At 45.1% G+C, this 12,058-nt stretch overlaps 1 pseudogene; it reads right to left on the bottom strand.

Moving 5' to 3' along the window:
* Positions 1 to 12,058, bottom strand: part of LOC109881527 (neurobeachin-like) — a 266,536-nt pseudogene that overhangs the window by 123,015 nt on the left and 131,463 nt on the right.

Here is a 12,058-nt window from a genome sequence, read left to right as displayed (position 1 = left end):
AAAACACCCGCAGCTACAGAGGACGGAGAGAGAGGAGGAGAGAGAGGAGGAGAGAGAGAGGAGGAGAGAGAGAGGAGAGAAAGTAGGAGAGAGAGGAGGGAGAGAGGAGGAGAGGAGGAGAGAGAGAGGAGGAGAGAGAGAGGAGGAGAGAGAGAGGAGGAGAGAGAGGAGGAGAGAGAGAGGAGAGAGAGTAGGAGAGAGAGGAGGAGAGAGAGGAGGAGAGAGAGGAGGAGAGAGAAGAGAAGAGAAGAGAGGAGGAGAGAGGAGGAGAGAGAGGAGAAGAGAGGAGGAGAGAGAGGAGAGAGAGGAGGAGAGAGAGGAGGAGAGAGGAGGAGAGAGAGGAGGAGAGAGAGGAGGAGAGAGAGGAGGAGAGAGAGGAGGAGAGAGAGAGGAGGAGAGAGAGAGGAGGAGAGAGAGGATGAGAGAGAGGAGGAGAGAGAGAGGATGAGAGAGAGGATGAGAGAGAGAGAGGAGAGAGAGAGGAGGAGAGAGAGGAGGAGAGAGAGGAGAGAGAGGAGGAGAGAGAGACATGATTCACCAGAAACAAAAATGAAAAAGTCAAAAGGGGGGAAAGAGGGATAAAGTGAAAATGCTTTTTAACAGATGAGAGGCGTTGCTTGGCAACCATATTAACCACTTCCTGTCAACAACACACAAACTGTATCGCACACGCACACACACACTTTTTAGAGCACTGGTCCATAATACAATTCTTCACACCTCCGATTACCCAGAACCTCCCCAGGGGGCTTGAGACGAACAAACAGACAGACAAACAAGTAAACAAACCAACAGAGTGAGGAGAGGAGGAGAGAGAGGAGGAGAGAGAGGAGAAGAGAGAGGAGGAGAGAGAGGAGAAGAGGAGAGGAGGAGAGAGAGGAAGAAGAGGAGAGGAGGAGAGAGAGAGGAGAAGAGAGAGGAGGAGAGAGAGGAGGAGAGAGAGGAGGAGAGAGAGGAGAAGAGAGAGGAGAAGAGAGAGGAGGAGAGAGAGGAGGAGAGAGAGTAGGAGAGAAGAGAGGATTGGAGAGGAGGAGTGACATGAAAAAGATGTCTTCATCACAGAGCTTTATGGTGCCCAAGAACAGAACTACGTATCGGAAAGGTCAATGATAACATTGGACAACGGATCGGATCCCAGCCGGAGACACAAAACAACTGCGCCGCAGAAGGGGCTGATGGAGCGGCCTTCTGGTCAGGCTTCATAGACGGGCTCATGGCTCAACGCTCCAGAGTATTCTCCAATGTCCAGTCTCTTGACAACAAGGTAGACGAAAAATCGAGCAAGAGTTGCCTTCCAGAGAGACATCAGAGATTGTAAACATGGCTCTCTCAGAATCGGTTCAGCCACTGTGCTTCTCCAAGCATCGCACCGACAGAGATAATCACCTGTCTGGGAAGAGGAAGGGCTGGAAATTCTACCTACCAAGATAATTCTCGTCAATTATAGTCACAGCTGTGTACATTCCCCCTCAAACAGACACCAAGACAGCCCTCAAGGAACTTCACTGGACTCTATGTAAACTGGAAACTACACTGCTCAAAAAATTAAGGGAACACTAAAATAACACATCCTAGATTCTGAATGAATGAAATATTCTTATTAAATACTTTTTCTTTACATAGTTGAATGTGCTGACAACAAAATCACACAAAAATTATCAATGGAAATCAAATTTATCAACCCATGGAGGTCTGGATTTGGAGTCACACTCAAAATTAAAGTGGAAAACCACACTACAGGCTGATCCAACTTTGATGTAATGTCCTTAAAACAAGTCAAAATGAGGCTCAGTAGTGTGTGTGGCCTCCACGTGCCTGTATGACCTTCCTACAACGCCTGGGCATGCTGCTGATGAGGTGGCGGATGGTCTCCTGAGGGATCTCCTCTCAGACCTGGACTAAAGCATCAGCCAACTCCTGGACAGTCTGTGGTGCAACGTGGCGTTGGTGGATGGAGTGAGACATGATGTCCCAGATGTGCTCAATTGGATTCAGGTCTGGGGAACGGGCGGGCCAGTCCATAGCATCAATGCCTTCCTCTTGCAGGAACTGCTGACACACTCCAGCCACATGAGGTCTAGCATTGTCTTGCATTAGGAGGAACCCAGGGCCAACCGCACCAGCATATGGTCTCACAAGGGGTCTGAGGATCTCATCTCGGTACCTAATGGCAGTCAGGCTACCTCTGGCGAGCACATGGAGGGCTGTGCGGCCCCCCAAAGAAATGCCAGCCCACACCATGACTGACCCACCGCCAAACCGGTCATGCTGGAGGATGTTGCAGGCAGCAGAACGTACTCCACGGCGTGGAGAGTAGACGGTGTGTGTTGGATGTTCTCAGAGTAGACGGTGTGTGTTGGATGTTCTCAGTATAGAAGGTGTGTGTTGGATGTTCTCAGTGTGTTGGATGTTCTCAGTGTAGAAGGTGTGTGTTGGATGTTCTCAGTGTAGAAGGTGTGTGTTGGATGTTCTCAGTGTAGACGGTGTGTGTTGGATGTTCTCAGTGTAGACGGTGTGTGTTGGATGTTCTCAGTGTAGATGGTGTGTGTTGGATGTTCTCAGTGTAGAAGGTGTGTGTTGGATGTTCTCAGAGTAGACGGTGTGTGTTGGATGTTCTCAGTGTAGAAGGTGTGTGTTGGATGTTCTCAGTGTAGACGGTGTGTGTTGGATGTTCTCAGTGTAGACGGTGTGTGTTGGATGTTCTCAGAGTAGACGGTGTGTGTTGGATGTTCTCAGTGTAGACGGTGTGTGTTGGATGTTCTCAGAGTAGACGGTGTGTGTTGGATGTTCTCAGTGTAGAAGGTGTGTGTTGGATGTTCTCAGTGTAGACGGTGTGTGTTGGATGTTCTCAGTGTAGACGGTGTGTGTTGGATGTTCTCAGTGTAGATGGTGTGTGTTGGATGTTCTCAGTGTGTTGGATGTTCTCAGTGTGTTGGATGTTCTCAGTGTATTTTGAGACAATGTGATTAACTGCTGGAAAAAAACTAGTATGTAGTGTGTTGTATGTAGTGTGTTGTATGTAGTATGTAGTGTTGTATGTAGTATGTAGTATGTAGTGTGTTGTATGTAGTATGTAGTGTTGTATGTAGTATGTAGTATGTAGTGTGTTGTGTGTAGTATGTAGTATGTTGTATGTAGTATGTCGTGTGTTGTATGTAGTATGTAGTGTGTTGTATGTAGTATGTAGTATGTAGTGTGTTGTATGTAGTATGTAGTGTGTTGTATGTAGTGTGTTGTATGTAGTGTGCAGTATGTAGTGTGTAGTATGTAGTGTGTTGTATGTAGTATGTAGTGTGTTGTATGTAGTATGTAGTGTGTTGTATGTAGTATGTAGTGTGTTGTATGTAGTATGTAGTGTGTTGTATGTAGTATGTAGTGTGTTGTATGTAGTATGTAGTGTGTTGTATGTAGTATGTAGTGTGTGTATGTAGTAGTGGTTGTATGTAGTATGTAGTGTGTTGTATGTAGTATGTAGTATGTAGTATGTAGTGTGTTGTATGTAGTATGTAGTATATAGTGTGTTGTATGTAGTATGTAGTATGTAGTGTGTTGTATGTAGTATGTAGTGTGTTGTATGTAGTATGTAGTGTGTTGTAGGTAGTATGTAGTGTGTTGTATGTAGTATGTAGTGTGTTGTGTGTAGTATGTAGTGTGTTGTATGTTGTATGTAGTATGTAGTATGTAGTGTGTTGTATGTAGTATGTTGTGTGTTGTATGTAGTATGTAGTGGGTTGTATGTAGTATGTAGTATGTAATGTGTTGTATGTAGTATGTAGTATGTAGTGTGTTGTATGTAGTGTGTTGTATGTAGTATGTAGTATGTTGTATGTAGTATGCAGTATGTAGTGTGTTGTATGTAGTATGTAGTATGTAGTGTGTTGTATGTAGTATGTAGTGTGTTGTATGTAGTATGTAGTGTGTTGTATGTAGTATGTAGTGTGTTGTATGTAGTATGTAGTGTGTTGTATGTAGTGTGTTGTATGTAGTATGTTGTATGTAGTATGTAGTGTGTTGTATGTAGTATGTAGTGTGTTGTATGTAGTATGTAGTATGTAGTATGTAAAACAGTCACGTTACCTTGAGTATGAGTTGTTTGAGGACAGCAGAATGAAGGCTCTGAGAGAGACGATCTCCTTCTGGGACGGCCTCGGTCCATCTGCACACAGACAACATTCATTAAAACAACGTTAATATAACATCAACGGAATTTAGATTCATGTTAATTCAACGTTAGAAAAACGGTAATACAACATTATTTAAAAAAACATTCAGTCTCTCCATCAACACACAGAAAACATTCAGTCAATCCATCAACACACAGAAAACATTCAGTCATTCCATCAACACACAGAAAACATTCAGTCATTCCATCAACACACAGAAAACATTCAGTCATTCCATCAACACACAGAAAACATTCAGTCATTCCATCAACACACAGAAAACATTCAGTCATTCCATCAACACACAGAAAACATTCAGTCATTCCATCAACACACAGAAAACATTCAGTCATTCCATCAACACACAGAAAACCATTCAGTCATTCCATCAACACACAGAAAACATTCAGTCATTCCATCAACACACAGAAAACATTCAGTCATTCCATCAACACACAGAAAACATTCAGTCATTTCATCAACACACAGAAAACATTCAGTCAATCCATCAACACACAGAAAACATTCAGTCATTCCATCAACACACAGAAAACATTCAGTCATTACATCAACACACAGAAAACATTCAGTCATTCATTCAGGTCCACACGGGATCTAGGAAACAACATGTGACGTTACCCATTTGTCTGTGACGTTACCCATCTGTCTGTGACGTTACCCATCTGTTACCCATCTGTTACCCATCTGTCTGTGACGTTACCCATCTGTCTGTGACGTTACCCATATGTCTGTGACGTTACCCATCTGTCTGTGACGTTACCCATCTGTCTGTGACGTTACCCATCTGTTACCCATCTGTCTGTGACGTACCCATCTGTTACCCATCTGTCTGTGACGTTACCCATCTGTTACCCATCTGTCTGTGACGTTACCCATCTGTCTGTGACGTTACCCATCTGTTACCTATCTGTGTGTGACGTTACCCATCTGTCTGTGACGTTACCCATCTGTATGTGACGTTACCCATATGTTACCTATCTGTCTGTGACGTTACCCATCTGTCTGTGACGTTACCCATCTGTCTGTGACGTTACCCATATGTTACCCATCTGTCTGTGACGTTACCCATCTGTTACCCATCTGTCTGCGACGTTACCCATCTGTTACCTATCAGTGTGTGACGTTACCCATCTTTGTGTGACGTTACCCATCTGTCTGTGACGTTACCCATCTGTTACCCATCTGTATGTGACATTACCCATCTGTCTGTGACGTTACCCATCTGTTACCCATCTGTCTGTGACGTTACCCATCTGTTACCCATCTGTGTGTGACGTTACCCATCTGTCTGTGACGTTACCCATCTGTTACCCATCTGTCTGTGACGTTACCCATCTGTCTGTGACGTTACCCATCTGTTACCCATCTGTCTGTGACGTTACCCATCTGTGTGTGACGTTACCCATCTGTCTGTGACGTTACCCATCTGTCTGTGACGTTACCCATCATGTGTCGTGTGTCGTGTGGCGTGTGTACGTACCCAGTCCTTTAGGTGTGATGCCACTGCTCTCCAGTGGGTTGCTGACCCAGTAGTAGTACTTCAGCGTGTGCATCAACTGCAGCACGGTACCGACACGACGGATGGTGCTGTAGATGGTCGACGTCCCAATGAACTCCGCAGACAGGTATGTGTACAGGGACAACTGGACCTGGAGGGAGAAACCCGTAACACACACAGGGAGGGAGAAACACGTAACACACACAGGGAGGGAGAAACACGTAACACACACAGGGAGGGAGAGACACGTAACACACACAGGGAGGGAGAAACCCGTAACACACACAGGGAGGGAGAAACACGTAACACATACAGGGAGGGAGAAACACGTAACACACACAGGGAGGGAGAAACCCACAACACACACAGGGAGGGAGAAACACACAACACACACAGGGAGGGAGAGAGACACAGCAACTATCAACTGAAGGTGTCGTCCTCTACCCTACTCTCCTCTCTTGTCCTATACCCTCCCCTCATGTCCTCCACCCTCCTCTCATGTCCTCTACCCTCCTCTCATGTCCTCTACCCTCCTCTCATGTCCTCTACCCTCCTCTACTCTCATGTCCTCCACCCTCCTCTACTCTCATGTCCTCCACCCTCCTCTCATGTCCTCCACCCTCCTCTCATGTCCTCCACCCTCCTCTCCTCTCATGTCCTCCACCCTCCTCTCATGTCCTCTACCCTCCCCTCATGTCCTCCACCTTCCTCTCATGTCCTCCACCTTCCTCTCATGTCCTCCACCTTCCTCTCATGTCCTCCACCTTCCTCTCATGTCCTCTACCCTCCTCTCATGTCCTCCACCCTCCTCTCATGTCCTCCACCCTCCTCTCATGTCCTCCACCCTCCTCTCATGTCCTCCACCCTCCTCTCATGTCCTCCACCCTCCTCTCATGTCCTCTACCCTCCTCTCATGTCCTCTACCCTCCTCTCATGTCATCCACCCTCCTCTCATGTCCTCCACCCTCCTCTCATGTCCTCCACCCTCCTCTCATGTCCTCTACCCTCCTCTCATGTCCTCTACCCTCCTCTCATGTCCTCCACCCTCCTCTCATGTCCTCCACCCTCCTCTCATGTCCTCCACCCTCCTCTCATGTCCTCTACCCTCCTCTCATGTCTTCAGGATCAAGGGAAAGGTGAACGGAACAAAGTACAGAGAGATCCTTGATGAAAACCTGCTCCAGAGCGCTCAGGACCTCAGACTGGGGCAAAGGTTAACTTTCCAACAGGACAATGACCCTAAGCACACAGCCAAGACAATGCAGAGGTAGCTTCACGACTAGTCTCTGAATGTCCTTGAGTGACCTGGCCAGAGCCCGGACTTCAACCCAATCAAACTTCTCTGGAGAGACCTGATAGCTGTGCAGCGACGCCCTCATCCAACCTGACAGAGATTGAGAGGATCTGCAGAGAAAAATGGGAGAAACTCCCCAAATACAGGTGTGCCAAGCTTGTAGCATCATACCCAAGAAGACTCAAGGCTGTAATCGCTGCCAAAGATGCTTCAACAAAGTATTGAGTAAAGGGTCTGAATACTTTTGTAATATTTCAGTTATTTGTTTTTAATACATTTGCAAAAATGTATTAAAATCTGTTTTTGTTTTGTCATTAATATATATAATGTGATGTTATTATGGGGTATTGTGATGTCATTATGGGGTATTGTGATGTCATTATGGGGTATTGTGATGTCAGAATGGGGTATTGTGATGTCAGAATGGGGTATTGTGATGTTATTATGGGGTATTGTGATGTCATTATGGGGTATTGTGATGTTATTATGGGGTAATGTGATGTTATTATGGGGTATTGTGATGTCAGAATGGGGTATTGTGATGTCAGAATGGGGTATTGTGATGTTATTATGGGGTATTGTGATGTTATTATGGGGTATTGTGATGTCATTATGGGGTATTGTGATGTTATTATGGGGTAATGTGATGTTATTATGGGGTATTGTGATGTCAGAATGGGGTATTGTGATGTCAGAATGGGGTATTGTGATGTCATTATGGGGTATTGTGATGTCATTATGGGGTATTGTGATGTTATTATGGGGTAATGTGATGTTATTATGGGGTATTGTGATGTCAGAATGGGGTATTGTGATGTCAGAATGGGATATTGTGATGTTATTATGGGGTATTGTGATGTTATTATGGGGTATTGTGATGTCATTATGGGGTATTGTGATGTTATTATGGGGTAATGTGATGTTATTATGGGGTATTGTGATGTCAGAATGGGGTATTGTGATGTCAGAATGGGGTATTGTGATGTCATTATGGGGTATTGTGATGTCATTATGGGGTAATGTGATGTTATTACGGGGTAATGTGATGTCAGAATGGGGTATTGTGATGTCAGAATGGGGTATTGTGATGTCATTATGGGGTATTGTGATGTTATTATGGGGTATTGTGATGCTATTATGGGGTAATGTGATGTCAGAATGGGGTTTTGTGATGTTAGAATGGAGTATTGTGATGTCATTATGGGGTATTGTGATGTCAGAATGGGGTATTGTGATGTCAGAATGGGGTATTGTGATGTTAGAATGGAGTATTGTGATGTTATTATGGGGTAATGTGATGTCGGAATGGGGTATTGTGATGTCAGAATGGGGTATTGTGATATTATTATGGGGTAATGTGATGTCAGAATGGGGTATTGTGATGTCAGAATGGGGTATTGTGATGTCAGAATGGGGTATTGTGTGTAGATTGATGATGGAAAACAACTACTTAATCCATTTTAGAATAAGGCTGTAACGTAACAAAATGTGGAAAAAGTCAAGGTTTGCATAGTGCCAAAAACTCAGCTAATTTCCACCTTTCCGAATAGTCATTTCATTTAAGATTTTTATAAGTGAGCACGTGACATGACCTCTCAACTCTTCCTGTTGGCCCTCCCACTGATGCATTAATCAATTCCCCAGTATTCCTGTTGGCCCTGCCACTGATGCATTAATCAATTCCCCAGTATTCCTGTTGGCCCTCCCACTGATGCATTAATCAATTCCCCATTATTCCTGTTGGCCCTCCCACTGATGCATTAATCAATTCCCCAGTATTCCTGTTGGCCCTCCCACTGATGCATTAATCAATTCCCCAGTATTCCTGTTGGCCCTCCCACTGATGCATTAATCAATTCCCCAGTATTCCTGTTGGCCCTCCCACTGATGCATTAATCAATTCCCCAGTATTCCTGTTGGCCCTCCCACTGATGCATTAATCAATTCCCCAGTATTCCTGTTGGCCCTCCCACTGATGCATTAATCAATTCCCCAGTATTCCGGTGGGCCCTCCCACTGATGCATTAATCAATTCCCCAGTATTCCGGTGGGCCCTCCCACTGATGCATTTATCACACCATCCCCAACTGTAAAAAGTTGTTGTTTCTTACAACGATGATCAAATTTACTCTCTTCACAACCCTTCCTTCACAAGCTATTCATGTTTATGGGAACAGATGAGTTTATTGAGGACACAAGGGAAGATATTCTGGAACAGTGTCCACTCATCTTCTATTTGCGCCAAACATGGTTTGATCCAACGCAAAATCCTAAACCGCTCTCACTGAACTAAACTCAGGATCTCTCTAATAATCTGCTGTCCACCCTGTTTGCTTCATTAATAACTACGTATTGGTCCTGCTCTTCTCTACATAACTATTGGTCCTGCTCTTCTCTACATAACTATTGGTCCTGCTCTTCTCTACATAACTATTGGTCCTGCTCTTCTCTACATAACTATTGGTCCTGCTCTTCTCTACATAACTATTGGTCCTGCTCTTCTCTACATAACTATTGGTCCTGCTCTTCTCTACATAACTATTGGTCCTGCTCCTCTCTACATAACTATTAGTCCTGCTCCTCTCTACATAACTATTGGTCCTGCTCCTCTCTACATAACTATTGGTCCTGCTCCTCTCTACATAACTATTGGTCCTGCTCTTCTCTACATAACTATTGGTCCTGCTCTTCTCTACATAACTATTGGTCCTGCTCCTCTCTACATAACTATTGGTCCTGCTCTTCTCTACATAACTATTGGTCCTGCTCTTCTCTACATAACTATTGGTCCTGCTCTTCTCTACATAACTATTGGTCCTGCTCTTCTCTACATAACTATTGGTCCTGCTCTTCTCTACATAACTATTGGTCCTGCTCTTCTCTACATAACTATTGGTCCTGCTCTTCTCTACATAACTATTGGTCCTGCTCTTCTCTACATAACTATTGGTCCTGCTCTTCTCTACATAACTATTGGTCCTGCTCTTCTCTACATAACTATTGGTCCTGCTCTTCTCTACATAACTATTGGTCCTGCTCTTCTCTACATAACTATTGGTCCTGCTCTTCTCTACATAACTATTGGTCCTGCTCTTCTCTACATAACTATTGGTCCTGCTCTTCTCTACATAACTATTGGTCCTGCTCTTCTCTACATAACTATTGGTCCTGCTCTTCTCTACATAACTATTGGTCCTGCTCTTCTCTACATAACTATTGGTCCTGCTCTTCTCTACATAACTATTGGTCCTGCTCCTACTCTACATAACTATTGGTCCTGCTCTTCTCTACATAACTATTGGTCCTGCTCCTCTCTACATAACTATTGGTCCTGCTCTTCTCTACATAACTATTGGTCCTGCTCTTCTCTACATAACTATTGGTCCTGCTCCTCTCTACATAACTATTGGTCCTGCTCTTCTCTACATAACTATTGGTCCTGCTCTTCTCTACATAACTATTGGTCCTGCTCCTCTCTACATAACTATTGGTCCTGCTCTTCTCTACATAACTATTGGTCCTGCTCTTCTCTACATAACTATTGGTCCTGCTCTTCTCTACATAACTATTGGTCCTGCTCCTCTCTACATAACTATTGGTCTCTAATACCATATCTAAAGTATTTTTTTACCACCTCAGTCTCATCTGAGGAGTTCAGACATTTAAAAACCTTTCTATTCCTCGCTCATTCTCACCCCCGTCTCCCTCTCTCCCGTGTCTCTCACACACACACACAGCTTGCTCCCACTCCCACATCCTTAGCCCCCTCACACACACTGCCACCATCCAGGGTGATTAGAAATATCTTTAACGAGGTATCTCTTAACGAGGTGTCTCTTAACGAGGTATCTCTTAACGAGGTATCTCTTAACGAGGTATCTCTTAACGAGGTATCTCTTAACGGGGTGTCTCTTAACAAGGTATGTCTTAACGAGGTATCTCTTAACGAGGTATCTCTTAACAAGGTATGTCTTAACGAGGTGTCCCTAACAAAGTGGTAGTCGAACACACTGGACTGACACTATACCCACTAGTGCAACAGCTAATTCAGAACTGACATTAGCCAGCTCAAGAGCTGAATCCATCCTCTCTCTCTTTCCCCGCTCTTCTCTCTCTCTTCCACCTCCTCTCTCCTGCTCTCTCTTTTATATCCTCTCTCTTCCACCTCCTCTCTCCTGCTCGCTCTTCTATATCCTCTCTCTTCCACCTCCTCTCTCCTGCTCTCTCTTCTATATCCTCTCTCTCTTCCATCTCCTCTCTCCTGCTCTCTCTTCCATCTCCTCTCTCCTGCTCTCTCTTCCACCTCCTCTCTCTTCCACCTGCTCTCTCTTCCACCTCCTCTCTCTTCCACCTCCTCTCTCTTCCACCTCCTCTCTCTTCCACCTCCTCTCTCTTCCACCTCCTCTCTCTTCCACCTCCTCTCTCTTCCACCTCCTCTCTCCTGCTCTCTCTTCTATATCCTCTCTCTCTTCCATCTCCTCTCTCCTGCTCTCTCTTCCATCTCCTCTCTCCTGCTCTCTCTTCCACCTCCTCTCTCTTCCACCTCCTCTCTCTTCCACCTCCTCTCTCTTCCACCTCCTCTCTTCCACCTCCTCTCTTCCACCTCCTCTCTCTTCCACCTCCTCTCTCTTCCACCTCCTCTCTCTTCCACCTCCTCTCTCTTCCACCTGCTCTCTCCTGCTCTCTCTTCTATATCCTCTTTCTTCCACCTCCTCTTTCCTGCTCACTCTTCTATATCCTCTCTCTTCCACCTCCTCTCTCCTGCTCTCTCTTCTATATCCTCTCTCTTCCACCTCCTCTCGCCTGCTCTCTCTTCTATATCCTCTCTCTTCCACCACCTCTCTCCTGCTCTCAATTCTATATCCTCTCTCTCTTCCATCTCCTCTCTCCTGCTCTCTCTTCCATCTCCTCTCTCCTGCTCTCTCTTCTATATCCTCTCTCTTCCACCTCCTCTCTCCTGCTCTCTCTTCTATATCCTCTCTCTTCCACCTCCTCTCTCTTCTATATCCTCTCTTCCACCTCCTCTCTCTCTTCCACCTCCTCTCTCTCTTCCACCTCCTCTCTCTCTTCCACCTCCTCTCT

This window comes from Oncorhynchus kisutch, linkage group LG28 (genome assembly GCF_002021735.2).
Source record: "Oncorhynchus kisutch isolate 150728-3 linkage group LG28, Okis_V2, whole genome shotgun sequence".
Classification (NCBI taxonomy): Eukaryota; Metazoa; Chordata; class Actinopteri; order Salmoniformes; family Salmonidae; genus Oncorhynchus; species Oncorhynchus kisutch.
The sequence above is the reverse complement of the archived record's forward strand: the minus strand, read 5'-3'. Positions and strand labels throughout refer to the sequence as shown.